We start from the raw sequence: 7,859 nt of genomic DNA, 5'->3' as shown, positions 1-7,859 counted from the left end.
TAGCTTTGGGTGTGCATTTGCCTGGCACTCTACAGCCTTCTTGGCTGCTTTTGCTTCCTGGTCTGAGAAAGTCCCATGGAAGCTTTAACTGAAGTATGGTAAGACAGGAATAAGTGAGATCAGTATCCCAGGAACTGTAGTTTACTCCTTATAGAGCTACAATTCCCAACACCCTTAACAAACAGGATTCTTTTGGAAGCGGTGCATTAAATGTATGGTTTGTGTGCAAACTAAAATATATCTCCTTCTTCTTCTTCTTCTTTGGCGATCACTTATAGCTGAGTAAGATTGTCTTCCATAAACACGGTTTTAACAATGGGTCCGTAAGTGACTGTGGAGGCCAATTCTGGATCCACATGTTCTTCCACAGTGGGGACATTGGTTTCCAGGCGGGAGTTGATCACGGTGTGGATTTGCCAAGCGTGCCTTCCTCTTGGCACAGTTCTCCCTTGCGTCCTGAGATTGAGTTTCTTCAAAGCCCATGACACCTTTGGTAAAGGCTGCTCTCAACTAACTACCATAGTTATACCAAAAAGGGAAATTCTGGAAATTTGTTTCCTTGATGTGCTATAACTCAATTAAGCTGTTATGTTGTCCCAATTTGTTTCCTTGATGTGCTATAACTTAATTAAGCTCTTATGTGGTCCCATTACACAATTAATCCATTCCCGTCTGGGTCACTGCAACCACTGGCCATTATTTCCAGTGGAACATCTTGTGAAGGATGAGCAATTTACTCATGCCACCACTGTAATTATTCTCCTCCTTTCATATGTCTGCTAAGTGCCTATAGCTAGATAATCTCTCGCAATGAAGCTATTACGTTAACAGCTGATGTGGGCAGGAAACTTTGTACTCTCACAAAAGAGGGATTGACCTCCTGAACATTGTGGGAGGCAGAGCACACATTAAATATGGCTAACTTAGCTCTTATTCCTGCCTCCCTCTTGCTTGGTCAAACCTTGGACCATGGCAAACCTTATGCTACTTTATTATTATTATTTCTGAAAGCAGCCCTGTATAGGGACGTTTTAAATGTTTAATGTTTTTTGTAATGTTTTTGTAAATGCTGGAAGCCATCCAGAGTGGCTGGGGCAACCCAGTCAGATGGACAGGGTGCAGGTAATAAAATTATTAATATTATTATTACCTCTAAGAAAGCACGTACAGCCCCTCTTTTTTAGAAATTCTGCTCTCTCCAAATTGTTTTTAATTTCTGTCAATTAGCCTATGAATTTAACTCAGCCACATTTAATTGAGGTGATAGTTCTGCTGTCACAAATGTTTGATTAATATGGGGGTTTCTTGAGCAACAGAGATATTTTGCTCAAGATAGACAGTTGTTACTATGGATGAGTACTACTTGATGTTTTTGATACAACTTTGTGAGGTTCTTCCTTCCTACTGCCTACTGCATTGTGGGAGGCAATGATTTGCTGGGATCCACATGTGGGCTGGAGGCATGGTGTGTCAGGTGTGGATGTTATTGTCATGTTATGTTATTATGTGTTGTGTTTTTATACTGTGATCTTCAGATGAAGGGCAGTATCCTTCCTGATGATTATCATGATAGTGATGCAAAGAACCATGTGTGCACAACTCAAATCATACACCTGTGGCTGATGGCGCCCAGCCTCTCAGAAGATGACAAATGTTCTGTGGGTGGGAACTCTGGCAGAGGGCCTTTAAGTCTCTACATTCTGCCCTCTCCTGCAGTTCAGTGAAGAGTAGAGATCCCACATGAGGCCTCTCCCCCTTCACGTAGAACAAGACACAGGTAGTGTTGTGGTCTAAACCACTGAGCCTCTTGGGCTTGCCGATCGGAGCTCCCGTTGCTCACAGCTTCCGCCAACCTAGCAGTTCGAAAGCATACCAGTGCAGGTAGATAAACAGGTACCACTGTGGAGGGAAGATAAATGGCATTTCCATGCACTCTGGCACTCATCACAGTGTCCCATTGAGTCAGAAGCAGTTTACTCATGCTGGCCACATGACCCAGAAAGCTTTCTGTGGACAAACGTTGTCTCCCTTGGCCTGAAAGACGAAATGAGTGCCACACCCCATAGTCGCTATCCAGGGGTCCTTTAACTTTACCTTTTACCTTTAGAACAAGAAACCTATTGAAGAAAGCCATGACGTAGTCAACACCTGTATCTTTGGCTTCTGCAATCTCTAACACAGACTAAGTGACCTGTGTCATTCTGAGTTTTGAAGGGACGCAGCACTATAGATCGAACCCTGTTTGGCTGATAAGCGTTTCAGGTTGTGGGAAGAGATAAGCCCATTTATCACATGTTAAAACAAACAGTGAAAGGCTTACCTGCCTTTGAACCACACGATAAGCTATCTCCAATGGGAGCATTATGAAACCTGAGTTTCCATTACACGCACAATTCTGTGAATCACAGAGCATTCGAGCATTCCTGGAAAGGCTGCCTTTCTTTGCAAATCTCAGGCAAGAGTGACAGGTGGTTAAGGAAAGAGCTGGAAGCAAAACAAAGAGAAGGTCTTGAAAGGAAAACATAATTGAATTAATAGTGGCAACAACAGATACACATACAGTATATCTAAATAGAGAGGGTTGGATCCAAGACTTAGTCATGCATAGAACAAAACCTTATCATATCAATGGTACTGATATTAGTCATAACTAGTGTAAGTCCCCGGGACGTGGATGGCGCTGTGGGTTAAACCACAGAGCCTAGGCCTAGCGCTTGCCGATCAGAATGTCGGCAGTTCGAATCCCCGCGACAGGGTGAGCTCCCGTTGTTCGGTCCCTGCTCCTGCCAACCTAGCAGTTCGTAAGCATGTCAAAGTGCAAGTAGATAAATAGGTACCGCTCCAGCGGGAAGGTAAACGGCATTTCCGTGTGCTGCTCTGGTTCACCAGAAGCGGCTTAGTCATGCTGGCCACATGACCCAGAAGCCCTACACCAGCTCCCTTGGCCAGTAAAGCGAGATGAGCACCACAACCCCAGAATCATCCGCGGCTGGACCTAATGGTCAGGGGTTCCTTTACCTTTACCTTTACCTTTAGTGTAAGTCCCACCAATTTCAGTGAGTCTAAGTCAAAGCATGACTAACAGTCAAATCCTAACCACGTCTACTCAGAAGTAAATCCTATTTAATTAAATGAGGTGTATTCCCAGTTCATGACTGCAGCCAAGGCTTGGATCAAGCCCAGAACAACATTCTGGGCAACAATTCTGATTATGGTTTGCTATGGCAAACTTCAGTACAACCCTGAGGTTTTCCAAAGAGTAACCCTGAGTTTCATAGCTGAGAAACGATTTGAACCTACATTTCCCATCTCCAAATTCAATATTAAATGGTGATGATGATGATATCCCTCCTTTCCCCCAAGGAGCTCAAAGTGGCATACATGGTTCTCCCTCTTTCCAATTTATCATCAAAACAACCTTGTGAGGTAGGTTAGGCTGAGGGACAATGACTGGCCCAAATTCATCCAGTGATCTTCATGGCTGTGTGGTTCCTTGAACCGTGACCTCCCGGGTCCTAACCTTTCACTCTAATCTCTGGGTCTCTCATTCTGCCAGTTGTCACTTTGTTTATGTTGGACTCCTTTGGGTGGAAGGGTGGGATCTAAATGTAATAACTAATTAACCAAATAAATAAAATTATACTTATAACCTGCTCTTCTTCCTTGGAGTATTTTACATTTGCTTACAAGGCCAGATTTGTTTCAGAGTAGAGCTGTGTTGTGTATTCAAACCATCTTCTGGGCCATCTTAGAATACTCATTTTATACACTGCTATAAAATTACCTTTCTGGACAATTCTCCTTGTGTCTGAAGTTGCTAATCTCCTCCCACAGCCTTCCCCGCTCCCCAGGTTTCAATCACATAGAAATGTGTGTGCAAATAGCACTCAGCAAAGGTTATTCTAGAAGCTCCCTGCTGTGTGGAATGATAATTCCGAAAGCAGCACTTCTCTGAGCAATGACAGACAAGTGGTGCCAGGTCAATATTATGGAGCTCGCAGAGTAGGAGGGGAACTGTCAGTAGAAAGTGATATGTAAAGAGGAAATCAAAATGGCCTTGAAAGCTCAATAGTGACTTCTTTAGCTACCTTCAACTTGACTGGGTAAATGTGAATGTTGGGCGTGAGAAAGAGACCACGATTCCAGATTCAATCATGATTATGCCACAAAACAAAACAGTGTTAGGACCCCATCTGCACTATGCATTTAAAACAATACCATACCACTTTAAACAGTCATAGAATACCCTAAGGAATCATGGGAACTACAGGAACTGTGGTTTGTTAAGCGTGCTGAGAGTTGTTAGAAGATCCCTATTCCCTTCACTGTGTTGCAGTTAAAAACACATGGGATAGCTACTGGAGGATAATAATTAGTATATTTTGGAAAGCTGCAGTATGGTAGGGAGCTGGAAAGTTCCCAAGTCTTACCTTAGCCGTAACATCAGCAGGTACCATTATAGATTCAGTTCCTTGCCCATTTATAGCATGGGTCTAATAACAGGGGACTGATTTTGTGAGGCTGTTGTAAAATTAGGGCTCAGGAGCCTATGGTCTTCCAGAGGTTTCTGGACTGTAGCTCCTCTCATCCTTGGCCATTGGCCATGCTGGCTGAGGCTGATGGGAGTGGAGGTCCAACAACATCAGGAGGGCCATGGGTTTTCCATCTCTTTTATAAAGGTTACCAGGACAATATCTGGGAACCCTTTGCACACCTGAAAGTACTGCATCATGAACTACGAAGGATCAGCACAACTCCAGCAGAACCCCACAAGTCACCCCAAGAGGTACATTACTCCTTAATTTTGGGTCACCTCCCGTTGAAGGTGATTGATCAATTATCAATCATATGTAAAACTTATCATTAGTTTGGTGCTCCTTGAAAAAAAATGTAATTTTAATTCATGTCTTTCGTTGCTGACTGGGAAAAGGGGAGTGGGATAGTTAATAAATGACAAGTTACTTCAAGTTACTTCACAGTAACAAATGACAAGTTACTTCCTGGTCATTGCTTAAAATCTAGTTCATGCAAAGTCCTTGCACATCTGAGCACTGGCAGAGGAAGGTACCATTACCCCCCACAGTTTTCATTCATTTTTCTTCAAGTTGGCTGCTTTTTGGAAAGTAGTAACAGCAATTTGTTGCCTGTAATGTATAGGCTAGAATATAAACAGATGCCCCTTCTTCAACTATATACAAACACACCACAAACATTAAATAGAAAGTTGCTATCTAACACCACCACTTACAGGGGAAAGTGCAAGTTGCACTGTGGTCTAAACCACTGAGCCTAGGGCTTGCTGATCAGAAGGTCAGCAGTTCAAATCCCCACTATGGGGTGAACTCCTGTTGCCCGGTCCCAGCTCCTGCCCACCTAGCAGTTTAAAAGCACGTCAAAGTGCAAGTAGATAAATAGGTACCGCTCCGGCAGCAAGGTAAACGGCCTTTCCATGTGCTGCTCTGGTTTCGCCAGAAGTGGCTTGGTCATGCTGGCCACATGACCCGGAAGAACTGTCTGCAGACAAATGCCAGCTCCCTCAGCTAGTAAAGCGAGAAGAGTGCCGCAACCCCAGAGTCACTCGCGACTGGACTTAACTGTCAGGGGTCCCTTTACCTTTACCTTTACAGGGGAAAGAGATTCTTTCCACTTACCACTTATGCAGCTGGCCTTACAAGGATAGCATGACAATACTTTCAGTACCTGTGAATTTGACATTGCAGAGACATCACCATAGCCACAAGTCTCACACATCTAGAACTAATGGATAATATTATCACAAAGACAAAAATGATTATATAACCGAAGACTGTGAATCAGAAATAAAACCAGACCTTTCAGAATTGCTAGTTAAGGCTACAGTCCTGAGCATGGTTACCAAGGAGTTAGTTTCTCTGAAGTTTGTCAGAATTTTGTTAGGGCTGGGGGGAAGAAATTTAATTCAATTTGCCTTTTAATGAGAAACTACCTCATCCACAGGACAAACTGAAACACAGCTGCCTTTCCAAATTTGCATTTCTCCGAATTTTTCCGTGCAGTTCTCCCACAACCCAATGTGTGCAGAAATGCATATATTAGAGGAAAGTTTGCATCAAAATGCATTTGTCAGTGAAAATATGCAAAAATGCACTGTAAATGGGGGAATTGCTTGCAAAAATGTGTACATTCATACCGAAATGCTGATGAATTTTCATGAGGATTTTTAAAAATAAAAAATGGCAAATTGGTGTGAAAATGTGGAGAAAAAACTGGGAAGATGGGAAGCTGAAGAAACCAAAACTGACAGGCTCATCCATTCCTACTTCAGAGTAAATATGCTTGGAATATAATGTTATATGTTTAAATAAATTACTTACATTTCAACATCTTCAGGAAAACATGACAAATAAGATCACAGAAATAGATTCTAGCTTAGAGTCTAAGATGATTCAAATAACACCAAATGGCTATTTTCATCCCACCCCTAACATGAGTTATTAGTACACTCCTGAGAATATAAAATAAAACTTTGCAGTGATTTAATCATGTTGCATTATACTTTGAACTATGTGAAAGTCATGTCCTCAGATGCAGAGAATTTCATTTCTCCTGCCCTTAATTCAGACCGATGACTTTCTTCTCTTTGGTGCCAGAGAGAGAGAGAGAGAGAGAGAGAGAGAGAGAGATCCTAAGTAACTTGCTTGTTCATCACAGTAGAACTTTCCCACTACTGCTCCTGCTGGCTTCACCAACTGACTAAGAGATTGAGTTCTCCGGTTTCATCTCCTGCTGTGAGAGATCTCTGCTTGGGCTTCCGGGATGCGTCATCATTTAACCTGAAATGGAAACATCCGCCCTTTTCTTTGCCACATTTACATAGAGGCAAGCTTCCTAACTAATGCAATCTGCAAAGCATTTCTCAAAATAATGCATTCAAACATATCATTTTATGCATTTTAAACTTATATCTTTAACACATCCTGGTTCCTAGTGATGATGCCCAAATTAAGAATTTGGGGGAAGTAGGGGCGGATTAAGCCGTTCCAGCACCCGAGGCGGCACAGGGGCATGCAGCTGGGGGCAGGGCATCGCCACGCACAATGCATGCGTCATACACAACACACATGCACGCGGCAAACCACCCCACCGCCATATGAGTCTTGGGAGGCACACGGTAATAAGCCTCGCTCCTGCTCCAGCGGGCGGAGGCAAGGGCTGGGCTACGGAGGGCAGAAGCTCTTTTTAAAAAGCCTTTAGGCTCACACCCTATCCAGCTGCCCGAGACACTTCTACAAGTCACAGCGAGCAAAATTCTACCACAATAATATTTGGGGAGGGCCTGCTGCTACAGCGGCTTCAGATTCGCTTTGATCCCTCCCCCCCCCCCCAGCCTCTCCTGCTCAATATCCAGTGGTATTTCTGTAGAAAGTTATTGATACCAGCTTTTTCTATACATATGCAAATATTGGCAGTGCATTCTGGGTACCTTTTTAAAAGGGCTTCTGCTGTGAGTGGCACATGGAGAGGGGCGGCTGCAGCTTTGCCTCTTTCTGTGCAGAATCTCTATCAAGAGATTTCGAAAGCAAATTTTTTTTTGCTGGGGCAGCTGGTAATCGCTTGTTCTGGCTCCCCTGCTTAATGTCGTCCATTCTTCCTGCTGGGGTGGAGGAGAGGGGCAGGCCAGGGAGGGGTGTCAGCGGACGCTGATGATGCCCCTTTCTGGCCTGCCCCCTCACCTCCGCCACAGCAGGAAGCAGCAAAGTGCGCCGGCAGAGCAAGTGAGCGAGCTGCCAGCCACTGAGCGAGGCTTTTCCCTGGGTGGCGGTTGGCTGCTTGCTCGTGGGAGGCCGCCGAGTGTCACACACACACCCCAGAGTGGAACC

At 44.0% G+C, this 7,859-nt stretch overlaps 1 non-coding gene across 1 annotated transcript; it reads left to right on the top strand.

Annotated features, from left to right (window-relative positions):
• The first annotated feature begins 7,467 nt into the window (after nucleotides 1-7,467).
• On the top strand, nucleotides 7,468-7,609 carry LOC118083294 (U11 spliceosomal RNA). The gene has a single exon (XR_004692370.2). It is a non-coding gene; the product is annotated as a U11 spliceosomal RNA (small nuclear RNA).
• The last annotated feature ends 250 nt before the right edge of the window (nucleotides 7,610-7,859 follow it).

This window comes from Zootoca vivipara, chromosome 3 (genome assembly GCF_965207765.1).
Source record: "Zootoca vivipara chromosome 3, rZooViv2.hap1.1, whole genome shotgun sequence".
Lineage (NCBI taxonomy): Eukaryota > Metazoa > Chordata > Lepidosauria > Squamata > Lacertidae > Zootoca > Zootoca vivipara.
Note: the sequence above shows the minus strand (reverse complement) of the source record. Positions and strands in the feature narration are given on the sequence as shown.